At 39.0% G+C, this 21,609-nt stretch overlaps 1 long non-coding RNA gene across 1 annotated transcript; it reads left to right on the top strand.

Moving 5' to 3' along the window:
* The first annotated feature begins 2,764 nt into the window (after positions 1 to 2,764).
* LOC134471834 (uncharacterized) lies at positions 2,765 to 6,418 on the top strand. Its single transcript, XR_010041528.1, has 2 exons — positions 2,765 to 3,025; positions 4,758 to 6,418. It is a non-coding gene; the product is annotated as an uncharacterized LOC134471834 (long non-coding RNA).
* The last annotated feature ends 15,191 nt before the right edge of the window (positions 6,419 to 21,609 follow it).

The raw sequence follows: 21,609 nt of genomic DNA, 5'->3' as shown, positions 1-21,609 counted from the left end.
ACTGTTATACAGATACAATGCAATCCCAATAAAAATACCACCAACATACATCATAGATCTAGAGAAATCACTCCTAAAATTCATCTGGAACCAGAAAAGACCTAGAATAGCAAAGACAGTTCTAAGCAGCAAAGGCAAGGCAAGGTGCACCACAGTCACTGAGTTGAAGTTATACTACAAAGCAGCTATAGTAAAATCAACATGGTACTAGAATCAAAACAGTGCCACAGATCAATAGAATAGATTGGAAGATACAACCACAACTACAAACACACTCAACCACCTTATCTTTGATAAAGGGGCCAAACAGTTTCACTGGAAGAATGACAGTCTCTTTAATAAATGGTGTTGGAAAAACTGGCTCTCCATATGACAAAAACTAAGACTAGACCCATGCCTATCACCATGTACTAAATTAAAATCTGAATGGATCAAAGATCTGAATATTAAAACAGAAACACTAAATCTATTGGAAGACAAGCTGGGTAAAAATGTTGAACTCATAGGGGAAGATAGAGAATTCACGAACAGGAATCAAACTGCACAGAAAGTACTCCCCAGAATCAACAACTGGGATCATGTCTTATTGAAAAAATTCTGCATGTCAAAAGACATCTCTAGCATAGTGAAAAAACCCACAAACTGGGAAAAAATCTTAGTGAACTCTCCCTCAGACAAAGGACTTCTGTCTAAAACATATAAAGAATTTTAAAAGATCAGACCCCCCAGATTCAAGGATCTAATCCAAAGATGGGCATCTGAGATGTATACACACTTCTGAGTTGAAGAAATACAAATGGCAAATAAATACATGAAAAAATGTTCATCATCATTACTCATTAGAGAAATGCAAATTAAAACCACACTGAGATTCCATTTCACTCCTGAAAGAATGGCCAGGATCAAGAAAAACATCAACAACAAATGCTGGAAAGGCTGTGGGGATAAAGGAACTCTCCTGCACTATTGGTGGGAGTGTAGACTAGTGTAATCATTGTGGAGGTCAGTCTGGAGATTTCTCAAAAAGCTGGGATTGGAAGTCCCATTTGTTCCACTTCTAGGCATATTCCCAGAAGAACTGAAAGCATCATACCACAGTGATATATGTGCATCCATGTTTATAGCAGCAAAATTTATAATCACAAGATCTTGGAAACAACCCAAGTGTCCATCAACTGAGGAATGGATAAAAAAGTTGTGGTGTTTTTATACAATGGAGTACTACTCAGCTACAAAGAAGGATCACATTGAGATATTTATAAATGAATGAACGCAGCCTGAGACCATACTCATAAGTGAAATAAATCAAATGCACATGTATGAAAACCAAATAGTTTCCCTATTGTAAGAAATGATTCAAATATATAAAATATGTGATAATCATGATTCCCCATTATGTGGCTTTGAAGCCTTATAAAGTTTTCACTCATTATATGGAATGGCTTTATTCTGGGATATTTGATATTATTGCCTCTGATGATATGAACAGCTATTTTGATGGAAAGAGGACATCATACTAGCGAGTGCTGATTCAATATCATCTTGCTTTGAAGTCCCACCAAACTGTTGTTCTTCTGTCTCCATTGGTTTTATCATGTTGTATCTTACTTGATTTTATTATATGTGATAGTATAGACAAAATTTTTTATAGGCAAAGAGATAATATAAAAACCATTGTTCATTTTCTGTTAGCTGGTTCTAAATATTCTGTAATACTTTCATCAACTTGAATGGTTTCACACTGTCTTGATATGTTTGATGCTATAGTATACGAAGTTATACTCAAATATTTCAAGGAAAAAAACACTATGGTAACTGCTATTAAGTCGGGTTATTTGGTGGTGAAGCACTAGGTTGCTGAAATTGTCATGCTTTGACCTATTGTTATGTTGTTATGTCCTCTTTTATCTCAATCTCCCCCTTATTCACTAAAAAAATTATTTATTTTTTTAATTAAGGGAAAAATCAAAAAATTAGCAGGATATAATATAGTAACTTTTTGATTTCCTATTAACTTGATTTGAAGCCCTGTATTACTCCCACTATCTTGTTTTGACTGATTTTACTCTGTTCCATTCTGTTTGATAGTATCAAATTTGAGGGTATAGGCAACTACTTTGAAGGCAATAATATTCACTATGATGCTCATTCTGGTTTGACTATTATCTTCTTTTGAAGTCCTGTAATGTTTCCAATGTTTAGGTTTTATTGGTCTTGTTCTGTACTGTTTTGTTCAACTTTATTATACCTAATGATATAGGCAATTCTTTTTAAGGAATCAAGAGACATTATGGTAACCATTGTTGATAACCTTGTATTCTGTTTTTACATCATATGCTATGTCTATCCTTTGTTTCCATTGATTGCTTTATTTTGTCATATTTGATTGTATTCTCTTCCAAAAAAAGTAATAAGAACTATGGGAGTAATAAAACCCAAAATGTGTAAATTTTGTTGTAAAAAAAAAGAGATGAAAAAAAGTGCTCTAAAGGATACAACTGTGGTGTGTTTAGGTGTGTTAAGACAGATGACCAGATTGCTGAGTTTTTGTTGGATCATTGAACTCAACTGTTTGCTGTGTCACTGTTTGAATGTCCACTTTGTATGCTTTAATCCTGTAATTTGAACAACTATTTCTAAGATGACAATATGTAATCTATTAACTAGTGATTTCTTACTTTTTTTGAAATTCTGTATTATTTGTACCCTTATACTGTTTTGGTTTTTTTCTCCTTTAAATAAAAAAAAAAAATCTAGAAGAACATGGGGCAAAGTAATCCAAGTCTTAAAAGAAAATAACCTCCAACCAAGACTGATGTATCCTGAACAATTGTCCCTCTAAATTAATGGAGAAACAAGATGCTTCCAAGATAAAGAGGAACTGGGGGAATTCGCAACCACCAATCCAACTCTACAGAGAATACTACAGGACATTCTAAAGAAAGAGAAAAGCACCAGGATTTCAGGAACAGTGGCAGAGAGACCCCAACAAATGGAACAAAAAGCAAAATAAAGAAGACAACAGGTAACTAATGCCCGAAAAAGAGCACAATAGAAATGAGGCAGAGAAGATTGGATTAACTTCTAATATAGATCACCTAGATACCCTAACTTAAGGGAAAAAAGAGAATCGCAGGCAGAGTGGATCAAGAGGTAGGGTCCACCAAGAGGCTCTTTAATAGAAATAATTAACCTGAAGAAGAGTATATGGACCAAAATCAAATATAAGAAAATGGAACTCGATGTAATAGGGAACCAGAGAGTAATAGGGGTAACTGGACCAGTATTTATGGATAGGTTCAAAAGATAGGCTTTAGTAAGTAAAGAAATATAACTAGAAATCAAGTCCAGGGGCTGGGGATTTAGCTCAGCGGCATAAGCGCCTGCCTTGCAAGCAGGCAGTCATGAGTTCGATCCCTGGTACCGATAAAAAGGAAAAAGACCAAAAAAAAAAAAAAAAAGAAAGAAAGAAAGAAAGAAAGAAAGAAAGAAAGAAAGAAAGAAAGAAATCCAGTCCAGGAGTGAGAAAGTTCAGAAACACTTAGGTAAATAGCAGGTTGCCCCCCCCCCCAATATAAAACCGTGAGTGTTGGGGAGACCCCAAAATACACAGTACATCCTGTGGGAGTGAAAGGGGAGGAACAATCTTTTAAAAAGACAGCAAAAGATATTGCTAATAGTGTATCAGGAATTAAAATACTTATTACTCACACCACTCTGCATGGATGGAACTTGTTCCATCCTAATTTGTATACAAGCACTGGATCTGAGGGCACAGACAGCTGTCTGAAGATATCAGGATATAGCATAGTGGTCATCTTTAATTTCCTATTAACTCAATCCAGATCCTTTTATGACTTATCCTGTTGTATCATGACTGATCTTAGTTAAATCTGACTTGTTTGATTGCTGCTTATTATTGACAGATTTTATTCAAAACTGTTAGGTTCATGGTATCAAGTTGAGGAGTATAGACAACTATTTTGAAAATGACAATGATTCACTATGATATCTATTCTGATTTGATTACTACCCTTTTTGTGGCTCTAGACTATCTAAAAGTTGTATTTCTATTAATTCTGTTATGTACTGATATATTCAATTATACTTTAGCTAATGATATAGCCAATTCTGTTGATGATAACAATAGACAGCACAATGACCATGGTAGAATTCCTTATACAGCAGTTTTATATGTCTTCTTAGTTTTATGTGTCTATAGAAATATGTTTAGTTCTGTCCTGCTTTGTTCTGTTTCTCCCTCTAATATAGAAAGGATAGAAATACATGTCAAGATTCATGCTTGTGTAAAACCTATAATCAGTTTATGAGAGCTGATTTTATGACACATGATGAAATGAACAAATACTTCGAAGGAAAAAAAGGGGCATTGCAGTACCCAGTGCTGATGCTAAACTGTTATGATGTGAAATCCAGCAACATTATTAATCTTTGTTCAAATGATTTTAATCTACTAAGTTTTGTTAGGTCTCAACATAAATGAAGATATAGATAAATGCTGGTGTGGATGGAGAAAATTGGCAGCTTGCTAGGGGGCTGGGTGCAGAGTCTCTGCGGAGAAATCAGATTAGATGCTAGAATATGACAACATGGAGAGGGCCAGACAAATGAATAATAATTCTTATTAACCAAGGTGGTAACCAAAGGGAAAAACAAAACTAGGGAAGGGAAGGAAAAGCACAAATGGAGAGCTGAAGCCTGATGTACTCATTGAGCCCCATTCCACGCTGTACTAGGTGTGCCTGGAAAATTTAAGGTCGTGCTGAGACTGCAGCTATTGATAACGGGAGTCGGCAAATCCTGGAACCTTAACACAGCACAGTGAGCAGTGGATCCAAGGGGAAAAGCTGTATTGGCTCTTGGCGACTACTGGAAATTGAGACCTGGGGTCCTGCAAAGTAGCCAAAGCCACCTCGCTGCACCAGAGAGACTGTGAGAAGCTCTGGAGCTCCAAAGCCAGACAACAGACAGTTTTTTTTCTCCAATCCACGCTGTGCTGGGAATGCAGTTAAGACAAGCAATACAGTGTGCAGTGGACCCAAGAGGAAGATCTGCATTGAGTCCAGTGAGTACTAAGGGCTGGGTCCCACAGCTGCTGCTGCTGGCTGGAGGACATCTTGGAATTGGGTAGAACCCAGCACCACAGCAGCATCAGTGGCACAGAGAAGACTGGTGGAAGACATCTTGGTGTTGGGGAGGGTCCGCACTGTGGTGACATCAGATAGTCACCCTTGTTCCTGGTGGAGGACATCTTGAAATTGGGCAGAGCCCGGTGCCATGATGGCATCAGTGACACAGAGAGGACTGGTGGAGAGCATCTTGGAATTGGGCAGACTCCAGCACCAAGGTGACATCAGATAGTCATACCTGGCGCAGAGAGGTCTGATAGAGGACAGCTGAGATTTGGGCAGAGCCCTGTACCACGGTGACATCAGTCAGCTGCTTCTGACACAGAGAGGACTGGCAGGGTCTACTGGGGCTGAACCATGCCTCTGGTTGGGACCCAATAAGCACATACAAAATAGTCAAGACTCTTGAGGATTGACTGGCACAGAGGCTGGAGGCTAGTCTGCACTGTTCCTGCATCCCTGCCTACCTCAGATAACAGCAAGTTAGAGAGGGCAGCAAAAACTCCAGTCAGCATGCTTCGGAAAGATCCTAAGCAATATGGAGAGGGCCAGAGACTCCCACGACACAGCAGTCTGAAAGAAACCAGAAACATGCCAAGAGATAGAAATTTTTAAAAATCTCCAATTGCTGAACCTGGGAAAATAAGCCCAGGAAAAGTAAACACAGAAGAGAACCAGCACAGTAACCATCCAATACTAGACACAGCATCAGCCAAAATAAAGAAATACCTTCATGACCTCATAGATGAATTTAAAACTGTACTTCTGATCCAAGTGAGGCAAGATATAAAGAGATTTATTAAAGAAATGATAAGTCCCTCCCAAGAGAACACAGATGGAAGAATGGAGGAAATCAGAAAAAAAAGAGAAAACCCTGATGAAGAATTTAAACATAACCTAGAATACATGAAACAGATACAAAGAGATTACCAGGAAACTAAAAACTCCCTTGAAAACTGGTGAAATGCCTTGACAGAAACTAAAGTTAGCCTTTTGAAACTTGAAGAGAGATTTATGATATATGATCATAAAAGAAAAGACCTCTTAAAAATAACAAGGAACTAGAAAAAAACAATTCAAAGGATAGAAGATGACAAAAGGACACATAACTTAAGAATAAAGCACGTGAGCGAGAAAGCAGGAGTAACCAAAAATGAAATACAAAGAATATTCACAGATATATTAAAGGAAAACTTCCCAAGCATAGGAAAAAGAAATGATATCCAGATAAATGAGGCATACAGAACTCTAGCCACCTACAACCAAAACAGATCTACACACAGAAATATAATAATCAAGATTCCAGAAATCCACCAAAATAACAGAATATTAAAAGCAGCCAGAGAAAAGATGCAGATTACCTACAACGGGATAATTATCAAAATAACAACAGATTTATCAACACAAACTCTCAAATTGAGACTGGTCTGGGGGGTAATAGTCCAAGCTCTAAAAGAAAATAATTTGCAACCAAGATTGATATACCGAGAAAAACTCTCTTTCAAAATTAATGGAGAAATAAGATGCTTCCAAGACAAGGAGGAACTGTGGGAGTTCGTGGCCACCAACCCAACCCTACAGAGACTGCTAAAGGACATTCCAGAGAAAGAGAGGAAGGGATACCAGGATTCCAGCAACAGTGGCAGAGAGCCTCAATGAACGGGGCAGACAGTGGAATGAGGGAGTAAGGTGGACAAATTATAGCAGTAAAGTAGAGTAGCAGACATGAGGCAGAGATGGTAAGCTATAATCTTTAGTATAGATAGCTTTGATATACTATAAAAAAGGCAGAGGTCATTGTTAATAGTGTATCAGGATTTAAAATTCACAGTAGTCTTATCACTCTGTTTAGTCTGAATTTATTTTGTTGTGATCTGTCCACTTGTATCAGATTTGAGGGCACAGACATCTGATCCAAAAGTAGCAGGTTATACCATGGTAACTATCCTTAATTTCCTATTAACTTAAACTGAAACCCTGTATTAATTACATTGTCTTACTATGACTGATCTTATTTGAATCTGATTCATTAGACCACGGTTTTGCCTTGGTGATTTTATTTGAATTTGGTATGCTTGATAGTATCAAATCTAAAAGTATAGGCAACTACTCTGAAGATGACAAGATGTAAAAGATATCCATACCAGTTTTGACTATTAACTGCTCTCAAGTCCTACAATGTTTTCAAAGTTGGGTTTTTATAAAAAGAGCTATGTAATACTATGCTTAACTATATTAAGCCCGATGATATGGACAAGTCTATTGAAAATAATAAGAGAAAGCATAGTAAGTATGGTAGATCACCTAATATTGTGGTCTTCTGTGTCTTTTTCATGTTTTTCTAGGAATTTGTTTTACTGTCTTGTTATGATTTGTTTTTCCCTATAATACTGAGAGGATAGATATACATGTAGAAATTCACACATGGGAAAAATTTTTTAAACTATTTACAGGAATAAATTATATAATACAAGATGTAATGAACAGATACTCTGAAGAAGAGACACTAAGAAACCCAATGCTAATTCTGTAGCATTATGATATAAAATCTAGCAATCCTATTGTTCACTGTTCAGAGTGATATTAGTCTAGTCTCTTAAGTTCAGTTTCAGCATATGTAAAGATAAGGACAGCTACTATGAAGAGAATGAGAGACACTATGGTAGTCATTATTGTCTTCCCCAATGTCAGATCTTGAAGACCTAAAAAGCCTTCATCATCCTGTAATGATTTGATTGGTTCTATAATATGCAGTATGTATTTAATGTGCATAAAGATGGGGACAACTATTTGGAAGAAAACTAGAGACAATTAGATAAACAGTGAAGGTCTCCAGTGGACTTGCTTTAAAAACTATTTCTTTAAATTGTTTCTTTTTGAACTAATTTGTTCTGTTTTGATATGTTTAATCTTACACTTTGTAAGATAAACAACAAGTATGTAGGACTGATAACCATATTACTAAGTTTTTGTTAGGTCACTGAGCAGAACTGTTAGCAGTGTCACTTTCTGAATGTCACTTTACATACTTTAATTTTGTAACCTGAACAATTATTTCTAAGAGGACAATATGTAACTTATCAACTGGTGATTTCTTACCATTTATTTTTCTGTAATTCTGTATTATTTCTACCTTTTTTTCTCCATTTTTTGGTTTTTTCCTCTTTAAATAAAAAAAGATACAGATAAGTGCATACATAAAATATAAGTGTATAGGATTGATACTCATATTACTTAGTTGTTATTGGATAGTTGAATGGTTTGCAGTCTCCCTGGTAGAATTCCCATTTATATGTTCCACTTTTGTATCTTGAACAACTATTTGTGGGGGACAATATGGGTACATCAACTAGTGATTTATTAGTTTATTTCTTTTCTTTGAAAGTATGTACTATTTCTGCCTTGTTTTGCCTTTCTTTAAATAAAATTTTAAAAAAATAAATACTTAATAGTTTCCCTAGTGTAAGAAATGGTAAGAATACATAAAAGTATGTGGTAATCCTGATTCCCCATTATATTGCTTTGAAGCCTTATAAATGTTTTCATTCATTAATTGGAATGGTTTTATTCTGGGTTGTTTGATTTTATTGTCTGTGATGGTATGAATAGCTATTTTGAAGAAAATAAGACATTATAATATCTAGCGATGATTTAATATCATCTTGTTTTGAAGTCCCATCAAGCTTTTGTTCTTCTGTCTCCATCAGTTTTATCTTGTTGTATTTGACTGGATTTTATTGTATGCGATAGTATAAACAAAAATTTTTATAGACAAGGAGATAACATAGAAACCATTGTTTGTTTTCTGTTAGTTGGTTCTGAATATGCTGTAATACTTTCATTCTCTTGGCTTTACACTGTCTTTTTATGTTTGATACTATAGTGTATGAAGATATATTTTAAGGTATATTTTACACTGTCTTTTTATGTTTGATACTATAGTGTATGAAGGTATATTTTAAGGAAAGAGAAACTATGGTAGCTACTGTTATATTGGATTGTCTTGTGGTGAAACACTATGTTGCTTAAATTGTTCTGTTCCGACCTGTGTTGTTATGTCCTCTTTTATCTTAATCGTTTTTTAAAATAAAAAAATTAAATAAAATTTTTAAAAAGAGGAGTTATTTGTCTTTCTAGATCAGTCTCATTAGTTTTGGCCCTGAGCATTTACTACCTGAGGTTCTACCAGTGTGTGTGCAAGTCGACATAAGTTACCTACTTTTGGATTACACAAGAAATTCTGTTATTCTGTGCACAGTTGCTGGACATTCTGGGTTTGGGAAAATTGTTAATTTTAGAGTTCACTTCCAAGTGAACCTAAGGGTTTTCATGCTACAGGTGCGTGTGTATCTGACTCAAAGAAGGGCTGGGATCGTCAGAGGAAGTCAGGACTTTGAGTGTGAGAAGAGCACTGGGAAAAGACAAGGATCTGGGTAAGGGGAAGAGAAAAGAGCAAAAGTGGAAGGAGCGAGAAGACGGCGACAGGGAAGGGGAGAGCTGAGCATAAGGAGAGAGCTGGAAGGTGAGGAGGAGGAAGATTTGAGGGTTCAGAAGGAAGTCAGTCTGTGTAAATAGTCTGGGTGCTTCCTTGTTAGCTTTGGTCAAAGACCTTGCAGAGTTTCACTTTAAGGACATATACGCCAATCCCCAAATACTGCTTGGTGGGCTTGTAACATCTTCTTCCCTTCTTTTCTAAAGTTTCACTGTACTGAACAGCTCTTTTTTATCAAGTTGAATGTTCTGCAGAGAGGTCACTGATGCCCCATGTCATTCCGCATGGTGTCTTGCCTCATGGCATTTAGAAAGGCAAATGCAAGGAGAAAGTTTGCTGTGACAGCACAGGTGAGAAGTGGGGTTCCTCTTGACAGAGAGAGGAGTCAGCTGTAACCAAGCCTCTGAGAGTCGGCGACAGCCAGGCAGGATGCCAGGCATGTGCACCTGTGTCTCAGGCCCGTCACAGAGCTGTGGGTCACCTCCAAACATGGCTTTGACAAGCTGCATGTCCCAAGGGCCAGAACGCCTGACAGGACACTCTCTGAGGCAGAGGAAAGCTCCCAGGATAGAACATCAAGGCAGAAATTCTCCTCTGGTTTTACTCAAGACCAAAGTCTAAGTGGAGACTGTATCCATGAGAACCGTTCTCCATGAGAACAGTGTTGTCTGTGAAGTTGGTCTCTGCCTGTATGATTTTCCCTGTGATTTTTCTTTATTTTTATAACCACTGGCGTTTTAAATTGCACAATGCAAAACAGTGATACAGGTGGAAATAAGTAGAAAGAGGCATCTTGAGTCGACTAAGAATGCCAAACAGAAGAGAATCCTTAGCAGAGCCCTGTGTCAAACTGAGAACAAATAGTCACAGGATGCCAGGCAGAGAGAGTGGAAGCCAGGTCCAATGCTGACTTACAGAGCTCATGGGACTCGACCTGCCCAGACAGCAAATGCCAGGAGATACTTGTGAGAGCCCAGCGTCTGTGGTGACAGATAGAGTGGACTGTCTTAGTGAAATCTGCAGGGAAAGGTGGAAATAGGTGAAGACCAACCCAAAGGTAGCAGGTGGAGGCTGCCTCTTTAACACTTGCCAGAGAAAGGAATCGGCGTCTTTACGTGTGCCTGGAAAATGGGAAGCTGTACGGGATGAAAGGAGGCCTCATGGCTAGAAGCTGCTGGTGTGGAGATAACTGGAAGTGGGTATCTTTATGATTGACTGGGGGGAGCATTATTGGCTTTCTCTAATTGGTCTTGAGTTATAAGTAGAGATTAAGAATATACCGAAGATAGCCATCATGAATAAACTATCGGCCATTGTGTTCTGCAGAGGCTGCGGGTCCGAGTCATGTGCGGGTCCTAGATGTCTGCTGTATGTTCTGCACGGTCAGGAGGTTATGGTTACGTACAGAGCCCTGGCATATATCACCTTCGCTTCACTTTCTGCTATGGGGGTGCACTTCCAGTGTCATGAGTAAGCCGATAGCAACACTGACAAACTTGCTTGCTTCACAAAGATGGCAAAGTCTGTGCAATATTTTAGCTAAGAGCATACTTGCACTTTCATATTTTTTTTAAAATTTCCTGTGGTGTTGAGGGTTGAGTACAAGGCCTTTGCACTGAACTATGTCCCTAGCTCTTTTCATCCTTAGTATCCCAGCAGCCTGGGCTGGAATTTACGATTCCCCATCTTCAGCCTCCCAGTGTACTGAGATTACAATATGCCTGGCTGCATACTTCTAAATAATATACAACAAAGGAAGCCAGGGTAGACGTCTAGCCTGAAGATAATGGTCTCTTGGAAGTTCTTTAGAAAAATCTGTCCATACTTCTCCACATTCCTCAAGGCATCATCTCTTCAGTGACACCACTTCTCCTTGATGCCTTTTTAATGTGAATACGTGATCTTCACGGAGTGTCAGCTCAACCTCTCTGCAGAGAGTGACCTACTTTAGACTTGAGCACTCCGGGCGCATGGTGTGCTCGGTGACTAAGTAGCCAGAAAACCTAGAAGGCAAAAACTAGAAGAAGCCTTGGAATGTTCGCCGAATGTCTAACCTGCGGGAAATCTGACATTCTGACGGTTGGCCAGCAGCAGGGCAGCCTGGTGCCCATAAGCAGCACGAGGTCCTCTGTTGTTTCCATACTCTCTCTGACCTCCTTCGTGTTTCTCTTGTGAGTGGTTCACACACACACCTCTTTCAACACCTCCCTTTTCATTTAAATTTCTCCAGGGCAATGCAAATCAAGATTTTTTTTTTTTACTCCCCTGAGCCTGACACAGAAAAAGACAGTTCACCTTAAGTGGCTCCTAACTACCATGACTGACTAGCTTTAGATTTCATGCCTGTGACTGCTTTAGAATCCTGTTCATCTCACAAAGCAAAAAATTGCCTAATGGGAAAGTAGATTTTTAAGCGCTCAACCAGCAGCAGGCAGAATTAGATTTCTAATTAGTTGAGTCTTCTATTTGACTAGGAAAGAAGTTTCTCAAGAAACATGGGAGAAGTATGAAACTGCAGATCAATATGGTGCCCTCTTGTGTCTGGGTGCTTCCATGGTCACCTGAGATGAGCAATGCAGAGACCCCTTTGGGGACTGCAATTTTGGTGCCTCGCTTTCTGTTAACATAGACACAGTTTTAGGGATGTGGCAAACACAGTTTTGGTGGCCAGGTTTGGGGTCTCATGGGCATAGAAAACCATTAAAAATTAGGTCTGCTTCTGTTTTTCCACTTCACAGTAAGCAAAATAAGAAATCTCAGCAGGAAGATTTCACTATCTGAGTCGTGAGCCTAGCCCAGGAAGACAGCATTGGTTTCTCCCTCAAACTCTGCCTCAGGAGGTTTAAAAGAATGCTCTGGAGTGAGGAGGCATAGCTAACATGCCTCTAGCCCAGCATGGACACACGCATCCTCATTTGTCCCCAGATATCTTATAGATGCCCTCCCCTCCCCCAAATCAGGGCCCAAACGAAACACTCACTGTAACCTTTGTCACACTGAGTGCCCCATGGTGCCTAGCTTCAGTGTACCCTGCATTTAAGGCAACAGAATTATCACATTCTTTTTCTTTTCTTTTCTTTCTTTTTTTTTTTTTTTTTTTTTTTTGGTACTGGGAATCAAACTCACAACCTCGCACTTGCCAGGTAGGTGCTGTGCTGCTGAGCTATATCCCCAGCAGAAATATCATATCTTTCTCAAGGATCTATTTGCTATCTAATCAGAATTTAATTAAACAGAATGCCCTGTAGTTATAGGATTCCAAGGCTAGGCTAACATTTAAATTGGTTGTAAGCCACGTGGGGTGGTGCTTACGTGTAATCCCAACATTTAGAAGGGTGTGAATTCGAAGTCAACCTGAGCTACATAGCGAGTTCAAGGGCAGCCTAAACTACACACAGAGACCCTATCTCAAAAAACCATTTTGGTGGTAATTGAGCAGTAGGGAAGGGGTAGAAGTCAGAAGACGGTCTTCACATCACAGGTTCCTTCATAGACATTAGTAGGTAGGAGGCATTTTAAAGTACAATCACAAGGCACTCAGCCACTCAAACATCAGGTCCTGTGAATTAGGGGCCGTTTGCCAAATCAGTCTCCATCACTTTCCCACAACTCTGCTTCCCAACACCTGTGACTTAAAGGAGGCGACATTTACTTTAGCTATTTCAGTCCATGGTTAGCTGGTTACGGGGCAGGGCAGCATGACAGAGGGGCCTGGCGGAGAAGAAGGTGCTCAAGCCATGGCAGCAGGAAGCAGGAGGTGAAGGGAGGAGCCAGGGACAAGAAGATGCTTTTCCAGAGCCGCACCCCACTACCGCTCTTCCATGCAGACGCCAGCTTGTAACACCACGTTCAGCTCTGAACTCGTGGTGGATTATTCCATACGGGACGCCCATGAGCCGCCCACCTGCCACACACGCGGTACTTTGGGAGGGCTTTTGGAACTAAACCGTGATACATATTTCATAGAACCGATGAGCTAACAATAGGCTCCACTCAGAGACGCTGACAAGGTTCAGATTTCCAGCAGGAACTGGTGCCAGTTCTGAGTGTTACGCTCAGAAAGCCATATGTGTTTTCTTAGTATCTTCATAACAAAATCCCTACTCACTGATTAGGTTTAAAGATCATCTTGGTAAAATAAATCGTTTAGTTGCCTCTGGAAAAAGAAAAAGGACCATCTTTTCTTTAACGTATACACTCACCATTTCATAACATGAAAATTGTCTTGATACCAAAATGTATTACTCAAGCATGCACGAGGCGTTTATCACGGGGCCAGGTCAGAGGTAAGTGCCTTTCTGCATAAAGCGGCACCTGTGGAATCTGCCAGTGACTGCACAGAGCTGAGCTTGTCCAGTGTTCTCAGCCCATGCTGGCTGCGGTTGGCTTCCTGCCTCTGTCCATAGCTGCCTGTCTTCTGGCCATCCAGCCTTGTGAGAAGGCTTCTCAGCATGCTTGGGATCTCCAGCCAGCTTCCTTTCTTCAGTAAAAGGATGTAAAGGGACCAGTCATTCTGGAGGCCCCAAGAAAGCACAAATTATTTTTTAGTTCTTGCACTTATTAAAGGCATCTTTAGACCCACACTTCTAAAAGTTCAGCACTCAGCTCCATTGCACTTTGGAGCTGGTCACCCTCTCTTTGGAGCACGTAGGGCTCCCCGAGGGTTTAGGAGGAGCCTACAATACAAAAACGAAGATCTGCCATCTGCCTCTGTTGAGATCTTTGCTTAGGAAATGGGAGTTGAAACAGTGTTGTTGTTGAAGCGTTTTAAATTCCCAGCTATCATTGCATTCCTAATTATAAAATATTATTTTGCCTTCTTCTTGTTTTGAGGGCAGCTTTAGTCCTGTGGCATAAATTAATGCAAAGGGAGGAAGAAATGAAACCTGCACTTACTCAGTGAGTGTGTGATCCTGGTTCACGGCCTCTGTGGTAAAGCTACACAGCACCCTGGGCCTGGCACATTTCTCATCATCCAGCATACAGCGTCTGCTGTCTCTGCCAATGAAAATCACCTGGAAGAAAAAATACAGCTTGTGTTTTAACTATGGTATGTTGTAAATGAGCTTAGGGCTGTGTGAACATTGCTGTGTGGGCAAATAGGTAGTACTAGTACATGTTAGTATAATTCTTTGCTTCAGGGCCCAGCATGGGTAACCTGGATTCATAGGAGAAAGCAGAGGTAGCAAGGTTGTTGCAGAACTGGACAAAGCATGACCCGTTTTTATGCTTGAATTAGTAGCATTTGGCTCACAGAGAGACCAAGCATTCCCTTATTCTGAAGACCTAGGTAGCTTTTCAAACTCAGTCCAGGTAAGCTGGAAGAACTTGGGCAAGCATAAATCTCTTTGAGAAGTGGTTTCATCCTCTAAGTACGGAGGTAAGGATGCCTTTCTTGTGGAGATGTGTGGAATAGGAAATGAAATGTTCCCTTTCATCTTTTGTGATTCAGTGTCCTTTCCAAGGCACATACTCAACGGTATCTAGTTTACCATCAACACAGTGACATCAGCTTCAGTGCCTAAACCCGGCTGTGGAGCCCCAGTGCAGAACATACATCCCGTATGTTAGCACAGCCTTTGATTCATGCTCTCCAATCTAAGCTGCCTGCTGTGTCAGCAAAATCCTTCTGCTTTCCTTGTTAATGTCTCTCTCTTTGCTTTTAAAATTAATTGCTTCAATACAATGGAGTACTACTCAGCTATAAAGAAGGATCACATTGAGATATTTATAAATAAATGGGCGCAGCTTGAGACCATACTCATAAGTGAAATAAATCAAACTCTCGTGTGTGAATACCGAATAGTTTCCCTAGTGTAAGAAAGGATTCAAATACATAAAAGTATGTGGTAATCATGATTCCCCATTATGTGACCTTGAAGCCTTTAAAGTTTTCACTCATTAATTGGGATGGCTTTATTCTGGGCTGCTTGATATTATTGCCTGTGATGAAATGAACAGCTATTTTGAAGAAAACAAGACATCATAATAGCTAGTGCTGATTTAATATCATCTTGTTTTGAAGCCCACCAAACAACAGTTTGTTCTTCTGTCTCCATTGGTTTTATCATATTGTATCTTACTGGATTTTATTATATGTGATAGTATAAACAAAAATTTTTATAGGCAAAGAGGTAATATAGAAACCATTGTTAGTTTTCTGTTAGCTTGGTCTAAATACTCTGTAATAATTTCATCAACTTGAATGGTTTCACACTGTCTTGATATGTTTGATGCTATAGTATACAAAGTTATACTCAAATATTTCAAGGAAAAAGACACTATGGTAACTGCTATTAAGTCGGGTTATTTGGTGGTAAAGCACTAGGTTGCTGAAATTGTCATGCTTTGACCTGTATTGTTATGTTGTTATGTCCTCTTTTATCTCAATCTCCCCTTATTCACTAAAAAATTATTTATTTATTTATTTATTTATTTATTTTTATTAAGGGGAAAAATCAAAAAAATTAGCAGGATATATTATAGTAACTTTTTGATTTCCTGTTAACTTGATTTGAAGCCCTGTATTGTTCCCACTATCTTGTTTTGACTGATTAGACTCTGTTCCGTTCTGTTTGATAGTATCAAGTTTGAGGGTATAGGCAACTACTTTGAAGGCAATAAGATTCACTATGATGCTCATTCTGGTTTGACTATTATCTTCTTTTGAAGTCCTGTAATGTTTCCAATGTTTAGGTTTTATTGGTCTTGTTCTGTACTGTTTTGTTTAACTTTATTATACCTAATGATATAGGCAATTCTTTAAGGAAGCAAGAAACATTATGATAACCATTGTTGATAACCTTGTACTCTGGTTTTACATCATGTGCTATGTCTATCCTTTGTTTTGACTGACTGCTTTGTTTTGTCATATTTAGTTTTATTCTCTTCCATAAAAAAGTAGTAAGAACTAAGGAGTAATAAAACCCAAAATGTGTAAGTCTTGTTGTAAAAAAGAGAGGAAAAAAAAGTTCTCTAAAGGATACAACTGCAACTGTGTTTAGGTGTGTTAAGACAGATGACCAGATTGCTGAGTTTTTGTTGGATCATTGAACTCAACTGTTTGCTGTGTCACTGTTTGAATGTCCACTTTGTATGCTTTAACCCTGTAACTTGAACAACTATTTCTAAGATGACAATATGTAATCTATTAACTAGTGATTTCTTACCATTTTTTGTAATTCTGTATTACTTGTACCCTTATACTGTTTTGTTTTTCTTTTTAAATAAAAAAATTAATTCCTTCAAATCCTGTATTCTATGATCTCCTTCTAATTCTCAGCAAATGACTTTGCCCCTTTTACTGTATGTCCTGATAAAAGAGAGAGAAAGAAAACACAGTAGGAAGTCTCGCAATTTTCTCTGCCTTACTTATGACATATCAGTTCTCCTGTTCATCCTTTCTCCTTCTATTCCCTCCAGGAGTCTTTGGAATTTGTTTACATTCTGGTTTACATCTTCATGGAAACTTTTTTTTTTTCAAGATTGTCTATGATTATCTTCTTTTGAAACTTAGTAGTCCCTCCCAGATCTTTAGCTTGCATAACATTTCTGTACCCAGGAGTACTCCTACCTATGTAAAATAGTTTTTCCCCTCATTTTGGGAGATTTCCCACTCTTTGACTTCCCTAGCTTCTCTGCCCACACACTGTCAGCATACTTTGCCAGCGCCTCTTCCCCGTTACACTCCTGCAGTGTAGGATTCCCAGCTTCACTCTGGGGACCTTGTTTCTTCTTTCTGCTCCATCACCTTCCTGGGTGATCATGGCAAACTTACATTGCTCCTAGTGGGAATTTTGACAGCTGAAACTGTGACTTTGGTCCAGCTTTCATGCTGAATCCTAATCCTCCATAGACCTGTGCTCAATAGAGATTTTGGGTAAGTATCTCCTCAGTCTTCCAAGCTTAATGTGTGTGTTTATGAAACTCAGCAAATTGTTTCCGTGTTGTTTGTCGTCTCCCTGAAAGGGGCACTAACTTTCACTCAGTTACAGAAACCAGAAAACTGGATTTTGCCCTAGAATTGACCCGGGATCTTCCTTATCCTGTAGTGTATGACCATCAACAGACTGAGCCAACCTCCAGGTCTTGCACGGCTACCTGCTTCACTGGGTTCTGAGACCCTGCCCACTACCTGCCATGGAGGGTACCCAGCTGTGCCTGTCTTGGGCCTGGCCCAGCCTCCAAGCCACCCACTTTCCGGCACTCACAGATTGTTCTACATTTCATTCCTATGATAAAAGTTCTTTTGTTTCTTGTTTTTCTTATACTTTGTTTTGTTTTTCCCTCCAATACAGAAAGGTGTACGTGCATAGGCTTACATATACCTAAGAACTTCTCCTAAATAATTTATAAGAATTGATTTCATTATGTGTAATGGTAGGAACAGCTACATTGAAGAAAATGAGACATCATGGTGGCCATCGCTGATTTCCTGTCACCTTTTTGTGAAGCCCAGTAATGCTTTTATTCTTTGCTTTGATTGGTTTTAGTTTGTTTTCTATTATTTGACTTCAATATGTGTGAAGCTACTTTGAAGAGAACAAGAGACATTTTTGTACCATTGTTGATTTTCCTACTGTCTGGTTTTGAAGGCCTGTAATGCTTTCATTCTTTCGTTTTCATTGGTTTTATACTATTCAGTTTTGTTTGAATTTACTGTGTGTGAAGGAATGGAGAACTATTTCAAAGAAACCAAGAGACATTATGGTGGCCACTGTTTTCCTGTTGTCTAGTTTTGAAGTCCTGTGTTACTTGAATTGTTTTGCTCTTATCTGCTTTGTTCTGTTTTGTTTTATTCTCTTTAAAATAAAATAAAATTAAAAAACTTTTTCATTACTCCATGTTATTTCATTGACATATACAAGGAACATTATAATCTGGCCTTTACCTCATGTTATGGGGTAAAAACTTTTACTCCCTTATCTTAAAAGTTATAATTAAGTCTTAACTGAGCAGTAGCATGTCTTGTTGCTGTATCTTGCTTCCTGGCACATGGTTTGGCACATGTATTTCCTTTCCATGGGAACATCTTTGTCTTCTCCACCAAATCACTCCCCACATGTAAGCTTCTTTAAGGAGCCTTCATCAGTTACTTCCCTCTCCTTCCTTACCAAGTAAGGCCCCCTTTGTGTACTCTATCCAATGCCTTCTGTAAATTAAGGAGTCTCTCATTGATAACAATTATTATTACTACTAAAATCTGCTGATGCTCCAGTCTCCTACATAAAATCACATAGCATTTGGGTATAGCCTAAGTGCGTCCTCTAGTATGCTTTAAATTACCTGTAGATGACTTAACACTACTTGATACAATGTCAGTCATCATGCTAGGTTGTTCAGGGAGTAATAACAAGACAAATGTCTAAGCGAGCTTAGTTCAGATGCAATTGAAAAAAATAGCTTTGATCTAAGGTTGGTTGAAGACTCTACAATGGTTCAACTATATACACTTCATTTTTTTTTTTTTCTGTACCAGGGATTGAACTCATGATCTCGTGCTTGTCAGGCAGGCACTTACACCACTGAGCTAAACCCTGGCCCAACCATATACACTTCAAAAGAGCTCCTATCCTCCCTTTAATTCCCAGATGCTGGATATTAATGTTAGAGAACAAAAGAACCCCTTTTGCCATATGCATCCCTTAGATAAGTTAGCATCAGCATCTCTCCTTGAAGACTGAAGATCTGTGCTCAGAGGGCTTTAATGGTGGTGCTGTGTCATCTAGAGGAGTCCTATGAATGGGGACAACTCCTCATGGTGATTGCAAGTGACCTACTGGAGGGAAGGGGAAGAAGATGCTAGATCGCAAACTATTAGAAGTACTCTGGTCCCTTCTAAGACTTAATATTAACAAATCGAATGACTTTTAAAAGTATGTGGTGTTTGTTGGCTCATATATTCAGAGATGACTGATTTATGTGGAATGCATTTTCACTATTTTTAAGGTCAAAGGCTAGTGGATTCTAAATTTTACTTAAAATGTGTATCCTTTCCTTGTGATTAGAAGGTGAAACTCTTCATTTGATTAACGCTACATAATATGCTTTTCAAGTTGTCAGGTCTGTAAATATTCAAATGAGAAAAGTCATTGTACTTTAGTGGCACTGACACCCTTAGTTCTGGCTAATGAGCACAAATAGAAAAGCCTAATTATCACTATAGTTTGGTACTGTAGGAAGTGTTGACAGCATGTGAGACACCTTAGAGAGTGTAGGAAAATACATCTCTGACCTGATGAAGGTCAGTCATCTTCATGAAGATGTGATTTCTAATTGATCACAAAACATGTCACTATATTTGCTCAAATTTTCTTAAAGGATAATTTTTACCCTTGCATTTTTATTTTTAATAAGATACCTGATATGCTTCACAATATCAGATTTGTCCTACATTTATAAAAAATAGGAATTATTTATGGGATGTATTTTGATTGCTTATTTTGTAGATTGAAATATGTGACCATTTTGCTTTTCTTGTTGCTGGGATGCAATAACCAATACCCACAAAATAGGGAGCAAAGGTTTAATCTGACTCACATTTTCAGGAGACTTAGTCCATGGTCTCTGGCTGCTCCAGGGCCCAACTATCACGGGAGGGCATGGTGGTGCAAAATTTCTTGGTTTTCATTTTATTTATTTATTTTTTGAGACAGGGTGTGCCTAGGTAGTTCAGGCTAGCTATGAACTTACTTTGTAGTCCAGGCTGGCCTCAAACTCATGGTGATCTACTTGTCTCAGCCTCCTGAGTGCTGGGATTACAGGGTTGCATCACTTTTCTTGGTGGGAGCAAAGTTTCTTAATCCAGAGTGATTAAAAAGTGCAGTAGGGAATGAATAGTGACAGAGAGGAAGGGCTGAGGATTAGTATAGACCTCAAGGTCATGCCTCCGTGACCTCCAGACACAGCCAGAAGTTAGTTTTACTAATTCCCTAGGCAGCCCAAGCCAGTCAAATTGACATAATGAAGCTTAACCACCACAGCAGATTAAAGAGCAGAATGTTGAGCACAGCTTCCAAAGGACAATTCAGTGTGGCTCTGTAAGATGCACTCGTATGTCTGATCTTTGGTTGGCTGGGGCTGCAGACATGGCTGTGGACTGGTCTCTGCCTCACCACTCCTGCAAGTTATCCAGGCATTGTGACAGAGCCATACACAAGGCCAGAGAGACACCCAAGGTCAGTATGAGCAGCTGTCAGAGGTGGCACTCTGAGGAAGGTGACTTAGGATAATAAAAAAGTGACAGTAGAAGACAGGAGACTCCAATTGACTGTGCTGGGGGAAAGTAGATGACAAAAGATGTCATTAGCAATTACTAGTAATTTATTGTCTATGTTGGGGCACTCTTGCTAGCAAAAGGGAATTATTTAACAATTTTTCAGGAGTAGTAGATCATTATAGAGTACAGAGAACAAATCACCCCACTTATCTATCCATGTCCAAGTGACAGAATGGGTTTAAGTGTGCACAGTGGCATGAAGATATTTGCATTCTTCTAGGATGTTTTTGGTGGTGTTTTGACATAATGTGGCAGATAACCAGGAAGGGAAACACTAAGGACACAAAGAGATCACTTAACTGACTAAGAAAGAATTATCTGCTAGGAAAGAGAAAGCCAAGGGTCTCCTTTAAAGGAGATATCGTGAGGAGACAAAAGGAGCAAAGGAGTTGAAAAATACTAGAAGTCAGAATTAGTAGGACCGGTGACTCCTTTTGGAGTGTCCAAGGAACAGCTTGAGAATAATGGCAGTTTCTGGAGTGGGTGACAGCATTAATAATGGTGCAAGCAACTCTAATGAAGACCACAAGAAGACGAGCAGGAGTTGGTGGAGGGGAGCATAAGATCAGTTCTAGGAGCCTGAGCCTGAACATGTGTGGGAAACACTCCGATGACGCATCTGGTAGCTAGCTGGAAAGAGGACCAGGTGTGCATTCAGAGAAAAAGCAAGGCTGCAGTGAGGACGTGAC

The sequence above is a fragment of the Cavia porcellus genome, unplaced genomic scaffold (genome assembly GCF_034190915.1).
Source record: "Cavia porcellus strain 051 isolate PalLab524CR breed Dunkin Hartley unplaced genomic scaffold, mCavPor4.1 scaffold_20, whole genome shotgun sequence".
Taxonomy (NCBI): domain Eukaryota; kingdom Metazoa; phylum Chordata; class Mammalia; order Rodentia; family Caviidae; genus Cavia; species Cavia porcellus.
Note: the sequence above shows the minus strand (reverse complement) of the source record. Positions and strands in the feature narration are given on the sequence as shown.